General features: G+C 28.1%; 1 protein-coding gene across 3 annotated transcripts in view; it reads right to left on the bottom strand.

The window, feature by feature from the left end:
• The window catches only part of LOC113790114 (uncharacterized), a 50,062-nt gene extending 36,374 nt beyond the window's left edge, over nucleotides 1–13,688 (bottom strand). Inside the window, exons 1-3 of one of the 3 annotated variants that reach the window (XM_075821160.1) lie at nucleotides 13,590–13,688; nucleotides 9,947–10,478; nucleotides 3,713–3,891 (exon numbers count right to left, since the gene is read on the bottom strand). The gene's annotated coding sequence lies outside the window, so the exon portion shown is untranslated. Of the gene's footprint in view, nucleotides 1–3,712; nucleotides 3,892–9,946; nucleotides 10,479–10,606; nucleotides 10,926–13,589 lie in introns of those variants that run through there. The other 2 variants (XM_075821161.1, XM_075821162.1) reach the window with 2 other exon arrangements.
• Between the last annotated feature and the right edge of the window lie 664 nt (nucleotides 13,689–14,352).

The raw sequence follows: 14,352 nt of genomic DNA on the forward strand, positions 1-14,352 counted from the left end.
TAGCAAAAAAATCCATGAAATATTGAGGCAAAACAAAAAATCCATGAAATATTGGGACAAAACAAAAAATCCATGAAATGTTTGGGCAAAACAAAAAATCCATGAAATGTTTGGGCTGAGTATAAGATTGGCCAAAAATCATGAAATATTCTGGAAAAAAATCCTAATATTTCACGATTTCAGTTTTCCATAAAATATTGAGGAAAAAAACCATAACATTTTGTGGATGACGTTAAAACCCAAAAATGTTATGGTTTTTTGGCAAAAAATCGAACTATTTTACGTTTCATTTTTCTGTGTGTAACATTTTTGAGCATATTCTGTGTATGATAAGAAAAAGCTGTTGTTTTTTCCAAATTAATAAATTGAATGAAATTCCAGAATGACATGTTTATTTTTCTCATTTTGTTTTGTATATAACATTTTTTTTTTTATATGCAAACACCTGGTTACAATTTATTGGCCCAACGAAAAATCAATTATTGGATGAAATTGATCATGTAAAAAAACGTAGGAAAGAAAGATAAAACTTCTTGTATTGGCTTGTGACGTCAATCAATTAAAAACCAAGAAGAAGAAGAAGAAGAAGAAGAAGAAAAACAAAATTTGATACAATGGATCATTTGAAGAATCATTTTGTTGTTCATTCAAAGATCAAAATAATGATCTTTCTTTATCTTTATCTTTCTTCACTCTAATTGAGAAAGAATGGAAAAAAGAGGTTCTTCTTCGTTCTTGTTTGGCTGTGTGTATTCAATGTTTACCAATGAAGACAAAAAAAAACAAAATCTAATCAATTTGATGATCATTGAATTTTTTTCTTTGTTTGGTGATTGTATTCGGGAAAAACTTTGATAACAAATATAGAGAAAGGGAAAGACAGAAATCAAATCAAATCATTATATGATGTGATTATTATATAATCAAATTGAATTCTTCATTCGATTCTTTGATTCTTGGGTTGTTTCTTCGTCATCTATTTTTTTTTTTTTGTTGTCATAAATAATTCAATTCTTCTTCAGTAAAATAACCCGAAGTGAAGTAAAAATAATTTCCAAAATCATTATGTAATGATCATCAAATGAAAACTATCATTATCATCATCATTGATTGAAGATTAGAAAAAGAAAAAAAATCAATTTAGGAGAAACCTGAACATTGTTTTAACCCTTCATTCCGGTTGCTGTTGTTGTTGTTATTAGTTTTTTTATATTAAAAAAATAACAACAACAAGGACAACAACAACAACAACATCCTTATCTTTTTTTGATGATAATCATTTATTTAACACGTCATACGCGCACATAAAAAACCTGCAATATTTATGTTATATGTGGAAAGTGGAAAAAAGCATTTTTTTGCATAAAAAATGTCTAATAATTTTGAAATATCATAAGAATTTATGATTATGATGGAAATTATTATTTTTTTTCGGAAACTTTACTTTCTCAGAAATATTTTCCGGTAATGATATAACAGTTTTACGATGCAAAGTTTTAAAAAATAAATTTGTTGTTGTTGTTGTTGAAATTGTGACGACAACCGAAAAAAAAACAATTTCACAATTTATAACAAATGCGGCGAATGTATTAAAATAAGAAGAAAATGAAACCCTTTTTTTCTCCTTTCTGTGATGATGATATATTTTAATTGACTATTCTTTGTTTCACTATGATCATCATAATGATTTTTCTTATTCTTGAGAGGATTTACCAGACAATTTCTGTAAACTGAACCAAAAATTCCATGCCAATCGTTATAATGAAGAGAGAGAAAGAGAAAAAACTTTCCAATTTCTTTCAAGCATTTTCATTTTCAATTTTCACTGTCCTTGTTACTGGAATTTCGATAAAAAGAAAAAAAACATTTTGCAAATCTTAATTGTCGCACGAACACACACAAGTGAATGAAACAAAAACAAAAAAAACACCGAAAACATAATCATTTGTAGTTGTATAATGTGTGATTAAAATTTTTTTTTGTTGTTTTTTATTGCTTTCAAACACCCACCACCATCATCCATACTGAATCAAACCAAACAAACGGTGTGTGTGTTGGTGTGTTTAATTTATTAGTTTTGAAACTAAAATGAATGTTTTTTTCCACTGTTTTAATTCAAGTGTTTCGCATATGAAACATACTGAATGATTATTATTACGATGAATTTTTCTAGTTTTTTTTTCAGTTTTAGTTTACTTTCAATGACCCCTTCAAATGTATACTTCACTGCCATAATTATCAATGTTTTTTTGCTTTGCTCTGTTTTAATCATCATCATCATCATCATTGCTTCTATGGAAGATCAAAATGCAAGAACAAATCTGGAAATATTTATGGCAAAAAAATATGGATTCTGAATGAACAATGAAAATATGAAACGATTGATTATGCTGCAATAACACAACAACCAAACAAACAAACAGAAAAAGAAAAAAAAAGAAAAAAAATATGCTTGCTGATAACAATATTGATATCAAATAAATAAACAATGAATGAACCATTGATGATGATGATAATGAATTAACACTTTTGTGTTAACTGTTGTTTTTTGTTTGCTGTACAATTTTCGAAAAAAAAAGAAACAATGAATGAATGGATGGATGGATGAATAGAGAAGATAGATAGACGAGATAGATAGATAGATAGATGTGATCAATGAATCGAAAAAAAAATATTAAAAGAATATTCTTCTGGGCAACATTCTTCAGAATTCATACATACACACACACACACACACACACACACACACACACACACATTGTCATTAGTGAATGAAAGTAAATATATTTATTATTGTGTTTTCTCTTCACTATCTGTTTTTGTTTTTGTTTTTGTTGTTGTTGTCAAGTTGCTTATAGTTGTTGTTGTTGAAGTACTTTTTATGAAGCATCTTCTAATTAGATTAATGTTTTTTTTTCTTCTTTATCATCATCTTTATATAGATCTTTTTTTGGGCAATTTCATAACAATCTCTCAATGTGAATCTTGTTTCTTCTTCTTAGTTCTTTGTTTTTGTTTGTCACACCATTTTTTTCTGTTGTTTGTTTGTCATTGTCGAAAATAGAAATAGAAACAGAAAAAAAATTGATTTGATTTGTTTGGTCTTCATATTGATTGATAATCGGTTATTATTCAATAAAGATTAACAGCAAGCAAATAGAAAAACGCAGAAGAACTTCTGATTAAAAAAATATATACATGATTGACAATTTGTAAATTGAAAGTTATTTTTTTTTTTAAATTCAATTTAAATTTAATTTGCATATTCAAATCATATTCATTTGATATCTTCAATTAATGAATGAATAAAAAAAAATAAAACAGGTATCTTTTTTCAATCAAACGAAAAAAAATGAACAGAAAATGCACTTTATCATCATCATCATAATTTATTTATTTGATTATTTTGTCACATCTCTCTCTCTCTCTCTCTCTCTCTCTCTCTCTCTCTCTCTCTCTCTCTCTCTCTCTGCATTTATCGGCAAAACATCATCACCATCATTGAATGAAAAATTTTTGAAAACATCAAAGTGTGTGTAGGTAGGTAGATATGTAGGTAAAGTGAATATATTTGATTTGATTCAAATTGAATTCAATTAGTCAAGAAGTTTAGAATAATAATAATAATAAAAAAATTTGTCATCCGAGAGAGGTAAAATTTGAATGAACAAAAAAGAAAGAAATGAAAAGAAACTATGTTTCGGAAACCTACCTTGTTATTTTTTTTCGATTTTTGATTCGATGAATAATGATGACGATGATGAACGGGAAAAAAAGATGCAATCAAGTGAATCTAATGATGCTTTATATTTGAATTTTTGATGATGTCACCACTCAATACAAACAAGCAAGCAATGGAAACTTTGCCTTGTGTAACGTGAATGAGCGCCCCTATAAGTGGAAAAAAAATTTAAATTTTATTTGGTTTTTTTTATTTGGAAAAAAAATATTTAGGTTTTTTTTTAATTGGAAAATTTCATTGATAAAAAAAAAAGTCATTTTTTTCATCTACAGTCCGACCAATTGGTCATCATAAATTTCGATGAAAGAATCAATTCTACCATCATCAGATTAATTTATTGATTGATTGAAAACGATTATTTTTCTTGTTGTTGTTGTATCATTTCCGTATTTGGGTTGTTTCTTTTCTTTTTTTCCTTCGTCTCTCTCTCTCAACATAATCAGAATTTATTGCTGACCAAATGAATTTTGATTCAAAGGAAAAAATAAAAAGAAAAAGAAAAAATTCAATTAGGATCTGGTCGGTCGGTCGGTTGGTTGGTTGGCTGGTGTGTGTATTTTGATCAATGATTGGTTTCATCAGATACACACCGAGAAACATATAGAGGAATAGTTATCAAACAAACATCCGTAATACCGGGTGTACAGAATATTCCTGATATCGATGATGATGATGATGATGACGGTGATGATAATGATGACGATAATTGAATTCAATTCATAATGATCATCATCATCATGGTGGTGGTGGTGGTGATACAGTTGCAATTTTTTATTATGATCATCATTATCATTCGCAATGATCAATAATTGCATCAAAAAAAAAAAAAAAAAAAAATTCTGATTCCTATTTTGACCCAACCGTTTCCAATCAAACCAGCAACAACAACAACAAAAAATGTGCAATGTTAATTTCTTTCTTCATATAAATCATCATTTTCTGGACGAATTTGCAGAAAATGATGAAAATAGTCCAAACCGAATGACCGTTTTCGTTTTAATTGAAAAAAATACGTTTGGAGAAAAAAAAATTCTTCGTTTTTATTCTCACTTGCCATTTCATCATTAATGCAGCAGTTTTCGTTTCGTTTTTTTTACTTTGATTAGAAATTCTTGTCTCGTTGGTCAAATAATAATATTATTATTATCGGGTTTTTTCTTCTTTTTCCCTTATCGATAATGTTTATCTATTGACGAACCGGAAAATTTTCAGTTCAGTTTAGTTTTCGGGAAAGCTTCTGGAAAGTTTTCCAGCAGCATTTTTTTCGGCTGCTTGAATTGATTGGATTCTTCTCTCTTGGTGTGTGTTTCAAAGAAAGTGAAAAAAAAATTCAATTTTAAAAATTGAATTTTTCTTTGAACTTTTTTTCCCCGGATTTTTGTTTTCTTTTTGCATGTTTTTGATGTTTACATCAAAATTTTTTGTTTTTTGTTTTTTGGCACGGACAACACTCAGTGGAAATGTTCTTAATGAAATTCAATGTGTCCTCTTTGTTTTTCTTTTGTTTGGTCAGATTTGAAGTTTTCACTTCAAAAAAAAAAAAGATGTGAAAAGTGAATGGGGAAAAAATCAATATTTTTTTTTTTAAATCAAGAATTCCATATTTTCAAACAACAACAGAAAACATGAAATGAATTTTTCTTTTCGCACATCTCCTCTTCGACTTGATATTTTCTTTTTTCTTTTTCTTTTTTTTGGGGGATATATAGAATTTCAACATCTGAACCGAGAGAAAATGAAAACTTTGTCCATATGGATGATGGATTGGTGTAATAGAATGATGTTTTCATTTTGGATATCCACGAAAACAACAAACGAAAAAACGAAACAATTTTTCCAAATATAGTCAATATTTTTTTTTTCTCTGTTTTGTTTGTTTGTCATTTTCAATTCAAGTCTATTTGTTTGTTTGGGTCGGTTTGGTTTGGTTTGGTTTCTGGCCAGTCAGTTTTTCACTCACTCAATCTCACTTCATCTATATCTAAATTTTTTTGTTTCATTAGATTTTCAAATCACGTCGTTTTTGTTGCTTCACAATTCTGTTAATATTCTTCTTTTCTGTTTGCAAAAATTGTTCGTTCACCATGTTCGTGAACACTTTATTTATTGTTACCTAGTTTTTGTTGTTTAATATAATATGGCGCGTTATTCAATTGTGAGTGAATGAGTGAAATCGTATCAACAAAATTAATTTGTTTTTTGCTCGGTTATTGTTGTATATGATATAATAATACTAATAATGTTTTTTTTATCCGGGAATAATTCCCGAAATTTTAATGATTTTTCTTTCCCTTTTGAACAAAAAGAAAAAAAATCAAATATGAAATTTTGATTGATTCCTGATAAATCATTTCTTCCATTTTCATTCATTCTCAATCTGTTTCAAAGTGTATAAAATGTATGAAACATTCAATAAAGATTAGAATGTTGAACAAACAAACAAACAAACAAAACGAAAAAACTTTATGTAAAATTTTCGTTTTACACAAAAAAAACAAGACAATTTTTTTCCAGAAAAAAAACATGGACATCACTATTCCATAAGCATACTAAGAGGGAACGATGATGATGATGATGATGATCGATTTCCGATATATTTAATGTGTTTGTTTCAAAAAAAAGAAGAAACCTTCAATAGTGAATTCTGTTGCATCTTTTTTCGTTTTGTTGTTGGTTGTTGGCCCGGAATCGACACAGAAAACAATCCAATATAACAAGATCAAAAGTAAATGACAAGTAAAAGTCAATCGACAGTGAAAACAAAATCAAATGTCAATTTTTCCACATTCATTTCATTTCATTTGAATCGACTTGTACTGATATTTTCCTTTTTTTTTGGTTCGGACAATCAAAATAAAGAAGAAGAAAAAAAAACAATTTCAAAAGAAAAAGTGAATTTAGTTTGGTTTTTTGGAAAATTCAATTGAGGAGGGGGGAGAAATTTCTCGGGTAATAAAGTTGACCAAAAAAACTTTTTCAAGAGAAATTTTCAGGAGAAACTTTTCCGAAATAAATTCATCCACCCGATAATAATTTCAAGGGAAAAACAAAATTTTCTCTCTCTCTCTCTCTCTCTCTCTCTCTCTCTCTCTCTCTCTCTCTCTCTCTCTCTCTCTCTCTCTCTCTCTCTCTCTCTCTCTCTCTCTCTCTCTGGTTCGATTATTGGATCATTCTCTATTTCAACCGACGAGAGAAAAACAAACATTTTTCTACTTTTTTTTTGCATTTTTGGTAAATACATAATCTAACCCATATATACAAAACCAAATTACAATAATGATGATAATGATAAATATTAATGACAGTCAACAGACAAACAACCAAACAACCAACAACAGACAGTCCATTTGCGTGATATCATTGATGATCATTTTTTTTCATATTTTTTTCATCGTCGTTATTAACATTGCGAAAAAAATGATCCAATTTCCTTCCTTTCATTTCATTCATTATATTCGATGTTAATGATCAAAATTCGGTAATTCAATACCGGAAAAAAATTTTTTAATGGAAAATTGATACCGCTGAAATGAAACAAGAAGCAATAAGAAATGAAAAAAAAACATTGTAAAAAAACATTTGAATTTTCACCTGACAGAAAATTCAAATTATTCATAATTAGATTGTAAAACGAAGAAATCATTCGACAGTGAATTCATTTGAAATCGATAATTTATCAACCAATCAGCCAACCAACCAATCGGTTTGACCAATAGAGGCAGAGAAAGAGAAAAGAAACAAATGAATTTGAATGTCAAACACACACTGCATATGCACACACATTATTTGCAGGATGCTAAAATGGAATTTTCAAAATTTTATACAAAAAAACTAAAAACTAAATAAACATCAATCTTTTCTTGTTGGATGTTTTGTTTTGTTCAATAAATTCATTTTATTTTCATCATTTTTATCATCTACTTTTCCATTGTCGTCGTTGTTGTTGTTGTTGTTGTTGTTGATCGAAACCACGCTCTGCTACCAGTTTTTTTCCCTAAAAATCTTTCCTTTCCCATTATCCATAATATATTTACATTGGAAAAGATTTTCGCTTTTCGTTTTTCTCGTTTTCACTCTATTTTCATTTATTTTCTTTCAACAAATTATCATTCCATTCTGTTCTGTGGAACTGATCAAACTTAATGATACTGAATTTTCCTCGCTTTTTCATTTATTTATTTTCGTTTCGTTTTGCTTTGCTTTGCTTCGTTCGTTCATTGACCATTTGTCAATTTGATTCAGAGTTTTTTTATTTTATTCCAGAAAATTTTCGATCACCAAAAGTCAAAGTCTTTGTTGTTTCGGTTGTTGTTGATGGCCGATAATTTGTTTCGACTCAATTAAATGATCTTTTTTTTTGTTTTGCTTTTGGTTTTTTTGGCAAAAACTAATGTTTATTTCAAGAATTGACTTTTATCATTGCATAAAAGGTATCGATTGGTTGGTGATGGCGAAGAGAATAAGAAGAAGAAGAAGAACAAAAGCTGAATAAAGAATTTATTTCCATTTTCAGAAAATCAAAGTCTTTTGTGTCTTACACGGAATATTCTTGACACTTTTTTGTTTATTCGAAAATAAATACCTAGATTCTTATCGAGTTTTTCTGCTTTGTTTTCTGTGTTTTTGATCAATCGATCTAAGACAAGTATGTGTGTGTATTCAAGTGCTAAACAGACAAAGCAAAAAAAAACTCAAATTCAAAAACCAAAACGTAAACAAATGTTATCCAATGAAGAACTTTTTGTTTTTTTCTCTGTTCATTGATGAGATTTGTGATTTGGCGTATAATTTATTTGGTTTAATTATTCGTTTAATTTGTTCATTTGGGTTGTTTTTTTGCTTCTTTTTGGCTCAAATGAACAAACAAACAAACAAAACTTGGAAAACAAAAAAACAGTGGCAGAAGAAGAAAATCAGAAAACAAAACAAAACAGTGGACAATTTAATGGAATTTTACATACAAAATTTATTTATTTGTTTGTTTGTTTGGTTGTCATGCAATGAGAAAGGAAAATGGTCATTTAAATAGCTGACGATATATATATGGTACAGTGGTCAGTGAATGAATTTATAGGGATAATTTTTTTTTCTCGCATCCACCACCATCATTGAAAATGCATTTTGTTTTTACAAAACAAACAAAACAAAATTGATGCCACAAACCGAAAACAACCATTTAGACGTTTTTACCAAATCAAGAATTTTGTCTTGATTTTTCCTGTCTAGAATTCTTTATTCAACATTCAGTAAGAATTTTTTTTTGCCAAGAATAAACATTGGAAAAAAAAGCTGTATAAACAATTTACTCAAATTTCTTGATTCAAATTCATTTTAAGGATGTTTAAAAACATTTTTTCCAATCAAACCAACCAACATCAACCATACATGGCTATTTACATTTGAGAAATGAAATGTTTGTCATCCATTAACCATGTGTGTCTTAGCGTTGTCACATTCAAATCATATGGTCATTGTTTTAGGTTCGGCAACCAAACAAGATTAAATTTCCATGAATTTGATAAAATATATCATTTTGGGGGAAAAATGAAATTCTTTTTGAAACGCATAACGCCATCTAACAACTAATTCAGGCAACTATTATTTTTATTTTAATTACACCCCCTTCTTTTTTTCAATCAATCAATTCAAGGATGTTGACCGTATACAATTTTTTTGTTTCAATTTCCTCAATGGCTTGATGACCTTTTCGAGGTGAATGTACAATGAGATAAACAGTGTGAGTGAAAGAGAGAAGGGTTAAAATGTTATCCCTTTTTTTTCTATATGGTAAATGACCTTTTCGAAAGCGAATGAAAGAAAGTTCATCAACAATCAACCATTCACTTTTTCTTTATTACTTTCTAATCAAAACATCTGAACAGAGAAAAAACTGGTTTCACTTCCTTATTATTCGAAAAAGAAAAAGAAAAGCAAGGAAGAATCCTGGCAATTCGAATGAAATGAAAGCAAAAAAAAACAGTTGCGATTCTAACCGGTTGTGAAAGTCAATCACAAATAAAAAAATGCGGAAGAAAATGTTTTTTCATTTGAAAAAAGCAAAATCGAAACGAAAAATTCAAAATCGAAAAAGTTTTTTCATCATTAAATTGGAATTTGCACAACCAAAAAAAAACTGAACATTGAAAATCAAACAAAGAATTTTTCATTTTAAATGTTGAATAATGAAAAAATAGAAAAACTTACCTGAAATGCAGAATTTTTGTTTCTTTTTTTTTGAACGAAAAATGCAAAAGTCCTCTTGAGTTTGTTATTTTTGTTTCTGGTTAATCAGAAAAATAAACACAGAATTTGGAAAAAAAGGATGAAATATGAAAAAAATTTTAAATTTTTGTCAATGTCAGCACTAATCGATGATGTGATTCTGTTGTGACAACACTGATGTGATGATTTTTTAAAAATTAATTCATTTTGGAAATTCTGCAAACTGATTGAAAAATTTCAAAAAAAGAACAAGCAAAAAATTTTTGTTATGGTTGTTGTTGTTGGTGGTGAATGAATGCATTGATATTATCATCATCGTTTTTGATGGTCAATTTTGAAGGTTATGATGATGATGATGATACACTGATGATGGTAGCTTTATGAATGATTTGTTATTGTTTTCGCGTATTCCAAATGCTAACGGGGTCGATTAGAAATGAAAAAAAAACGAAAGACTGGTCATACGAGAATGATTACCACCACCTTATTTTTCAATGCCGTAATTTTCTTTTTTCTTAAAGAAGAGAATTCAAGAGAAAAAACAACGGTTATTCATTTCATTTCAGAGGATAGGTTTCAATTTCAGGTTTTGCAAATCAACCAGCATTATTACTGAGAAAAAAGCTTTTTAACAACACTTACAACAAAGATTAAATAACAGATTACCGCCAAAAATAAAAAACAACGATAATGATGATGAAAGTTATGATAACAGAGAAAAAAAAATATCAATTCAGAAAACGACGGCTACGATGATGTAGTAAGAAAAAACATTCAGCATATTGATGTTTGATGTTTTTGTTTTGGCTATCTTCCTACACACTACACTACACAACAATAATTTTTTATTGGAAAACAAAAATTTTTTTATTGGAAAACAATTACGACGGATACGGATACACAAGGACATCAAATCAAAATAGCTATCAATTTGTCATTTTCCAAATATTAAAATTTTAATAGATTTCAAGCTAGCAGTATGTTATACTGAAGAATTTATCAAAAAATTTGGAAAAAATGGTGAGAAAAAAAATGATGATTACGTTTGTGAATAATGTTTATTTCTGGTGATTATTGATGATGATTAAACCAGATCCAATTGACTGTTGCTGCTGCTGCTTTCAAGAAGAAGAAAACAAGAAAAATAGCAACGATATTAGCATCACACAAATTCAATGATTATCATCTTCAAAACATACACACACACACACATACAGGATAGATCTATCCAATCGACCTGCCTTCTTAATAAATATTTTTTTTTACGTCTGTTTTATTCAGTATATGTATGGTATGAATATAAGGATGTTTAAAATAAAAAAAAAAATTGTGGAATCATGAAGAAGAAGAAAAATTTCTTTAAAATGGAATGGAACAAACGAAACAAAAACGCCAATTACCTTGAAATAAAGAATGATGATGACTTGACAATGGAAAACTTTATCCACTCTGTTTTTTCATTGATGTCTTTTCTTCTACCTTTTTTTTTGCAAAACTAAAGTAAAAATAATTGATATCCAATCAATACAAAACACAAAACAAACGAAAAAAATGATTTTCGTTGTGGTGTGTGTCTGAATAAATGAATAGTTAACGTTTTTCTTTTTCTTAAAAAAACCAAGAAAAAAAAGAAACATCCGCAGCGGTGCGCGTGTGTGTTAAAGAAAGCAAGCAGGTAAATTTTTGCTTTTTTTCTTTCTTTTTTATTATCATTATTAACATTATTATTTCATTAACATTGAACACACAAACCGACGGGAGCGTTTAAAATATCATTGAAGAAAAAAAATCTTTGATTATCATCACCAATCATCATCATCGAATGAATGAAACATTAAAATAGGAAGAAGAAAGAAAGCAGAAGAAGAAGTAAAAAAACTTTCCAAATATACAATTTGAACAAAAAGGCTAGAAGGCTTTTGAATGTCAAATAAAATAAAATAAAATGAATGCGGTAGCATTAGGTAGTGTGTGTGTGTGTGTGTGTGTGTGTATAAGATTTTCTATATCAAGGTTAAAATATCATCAATTCAGTCATCAAGTTTGTTTAGAATGTTACAAACGGATAGGAAATGTATCTGAGGTATTGATATTCGGAAACATTTTGACACATTCAATCAATTCAATTCAATTCGATTGATTGATCAAAATGGACGAAATGGATACTATTTTTTTTGTGAATTCAAGTTTCGTTGATGAAAACCTTGACATTGACAGTCACATTTGATTTGTTAATTTCGTTTCTTTTATTTTCATTTCATCACAATTATCATCAATCGCAGCAATGAAAATTCAGAAATTCCTGAATTTTGTCATCAAGGTTAAATCAAGATCGATCGATTGATGATTTTTTTGTTCATTTTTTTGAATTGAGAAACAAAACAATGGTACAACTATGGTGCCCTTGTTGTTGCTTTCAATTGAATCATCATTCATTGATAAAAATCAATGAATGCATCGCATTGATGATTTAATTTAGCTAGCTGATCATCATCATCACTTGGGGAAAAACCAAAAAAATTTTAGCACAAAAAAGAAAAACGAGCGGAAATTTCTTATTTGGAATAGAATTTGATAACAAAAAACAAAAACGAAAAACAAAAACGAAAAAAATAGCCTTCGAATCTCATCGATTGATTAATCGATCGATTGAAAAACCAATTAATAAATTAATAATATTCCTGTTTACCTGAATATTATGATTACTATATCAACAACAATAATGATTACCTTGATTTTTTTTTGCAAACAATAACTAAAATTACACTATTCATTAATTAACGCCAAAATAACCATATAATGATAATAATAATGGTCATTATCAAGGATTAATTTATTATTTTTTCAAAATTTCTTAATTAATCCACCGAAAATAAACATAAACTCGCTGCTTTTTTTCTGGAAGTGCATTATGCATATGAATATTCATGTTTATTTATTGACTACATACAGATGATGTGTCAAGAACAGAAAAACATTTTTGTATGTATCTTATCAATCAATAATCCATTATTGCCATCAAACACTCACACACCTTAATCCTATTCGTAAAGTGAATATTTTTCTATACAAAAATTCAATCGATGCATTTTACATTTCGAAAGAAAAATGCTATGAAAGCATACAAATTGGAAACTTGACACATAACGAATGTTTGTCACCTTTTTTTTGCAGGTGAAAAAAAGAAATTTGCTAATAACGACAAAGCGTAACGCATTTTTTTTGGAATCAAAAAAATTACAAACTTTTTGTAATTCTACTTGATTATGTCGATCAATAAATGATATTGATTTTTCATGATGGGAAAAAACTTGAATTTTTTCCCATCATCAAAAATCATTATCAATTCAATATTATTCTGGCACACGCGTGCACGCAAAATTACATTACATTTGAATTGATATTTAACACATAATTGCTCAACAGGGCGGTGGTGGTGGTAGTTTTTTTCTTCTATCAATAGGAAAAAAAATTATGTAAATTATCATCAAAGATTATTATCTTTTTTCTTCAATTTTCTTATGTTTTTTTTCAGTAGAAGAAAAAAACAAACAAACGCAGTGATGACGCATGAATTTAATTAGATAATCAATCAATCAATCAAATATCAACGAAGAAAACTTACCAAAAGAAAAACTGAAAAATTCTTGAAAATGTTGATTGATTTTTCCGTTGAAATAAAACACACTTGTTGTTCATCTTTGCCTATTTCTTCAGATGAAATGATAATGAAAAATTTTTGCGATCAAAACAATTTATTGCAATTGATCTTCATCATCATCATTACGTGACATATCGATCATTCGATCATGGAGATAATTTGATTATTATAAAAAAAACTTTGTAATCGAATAATGATCAATGCGAATCATTTGATTACAAAGTTTTCAATTATTCCTGAATGAATGATATTTTTTAAAACAGAAAATTATCGAAAAAATTACCAATAACATTCGATAGATGGCGATATAGTTGTCGAAAAAAAAATTCAAATTCAATAATCAATTCAATTACGACTACCAAAAAACATCATTAAACAACTTTCTAATTAATGGATTATGATCAAGATTGATTGATTGATTGATTGATTGATTGATTGATTGACTGGATTCCTTTTTTTCCCGATAATGATAGGTTAGATTAATGGATAGAAATTATCCAGAAATAGAATTCCACTGAATAATTGATGATTTGTTTGTTTTTTTTTAGTCGATGATTGTCATTAGCAGAATTGCTTCAGAAATTTTCAAATTTTCAAACAACAAAAAAAAACTACTGAATCGCGCAAAATTCAAAGTATTTTTTTTTTTGAAAAAATGTTTTACAAATTATCCTCATTATTATTAACATTTTTTATGTAAATCATTTTTTGTTTTTTTATGTAAATT

The sequence above is a fragment of the Dermatophagoides pteronyssinus genome, unplaced genomic scaffold (genome assembly GCF_027571235.1).
Source record: "Dermatophagoides pteronyssinus isolate colony J.1.1.1.1 unplaced genomic scaffold, Derpt_VIB-CSIC_2022.12 sq0009, whole genome shotgun sequence".
Lineage (NCBI taxonomy): Eukaryota > Metazoa > Arthropoda > Arachnida > Sarcoptiformes > Pyroglyphidae > Dermatophagoides > Dermatophagoides pteronyssinus.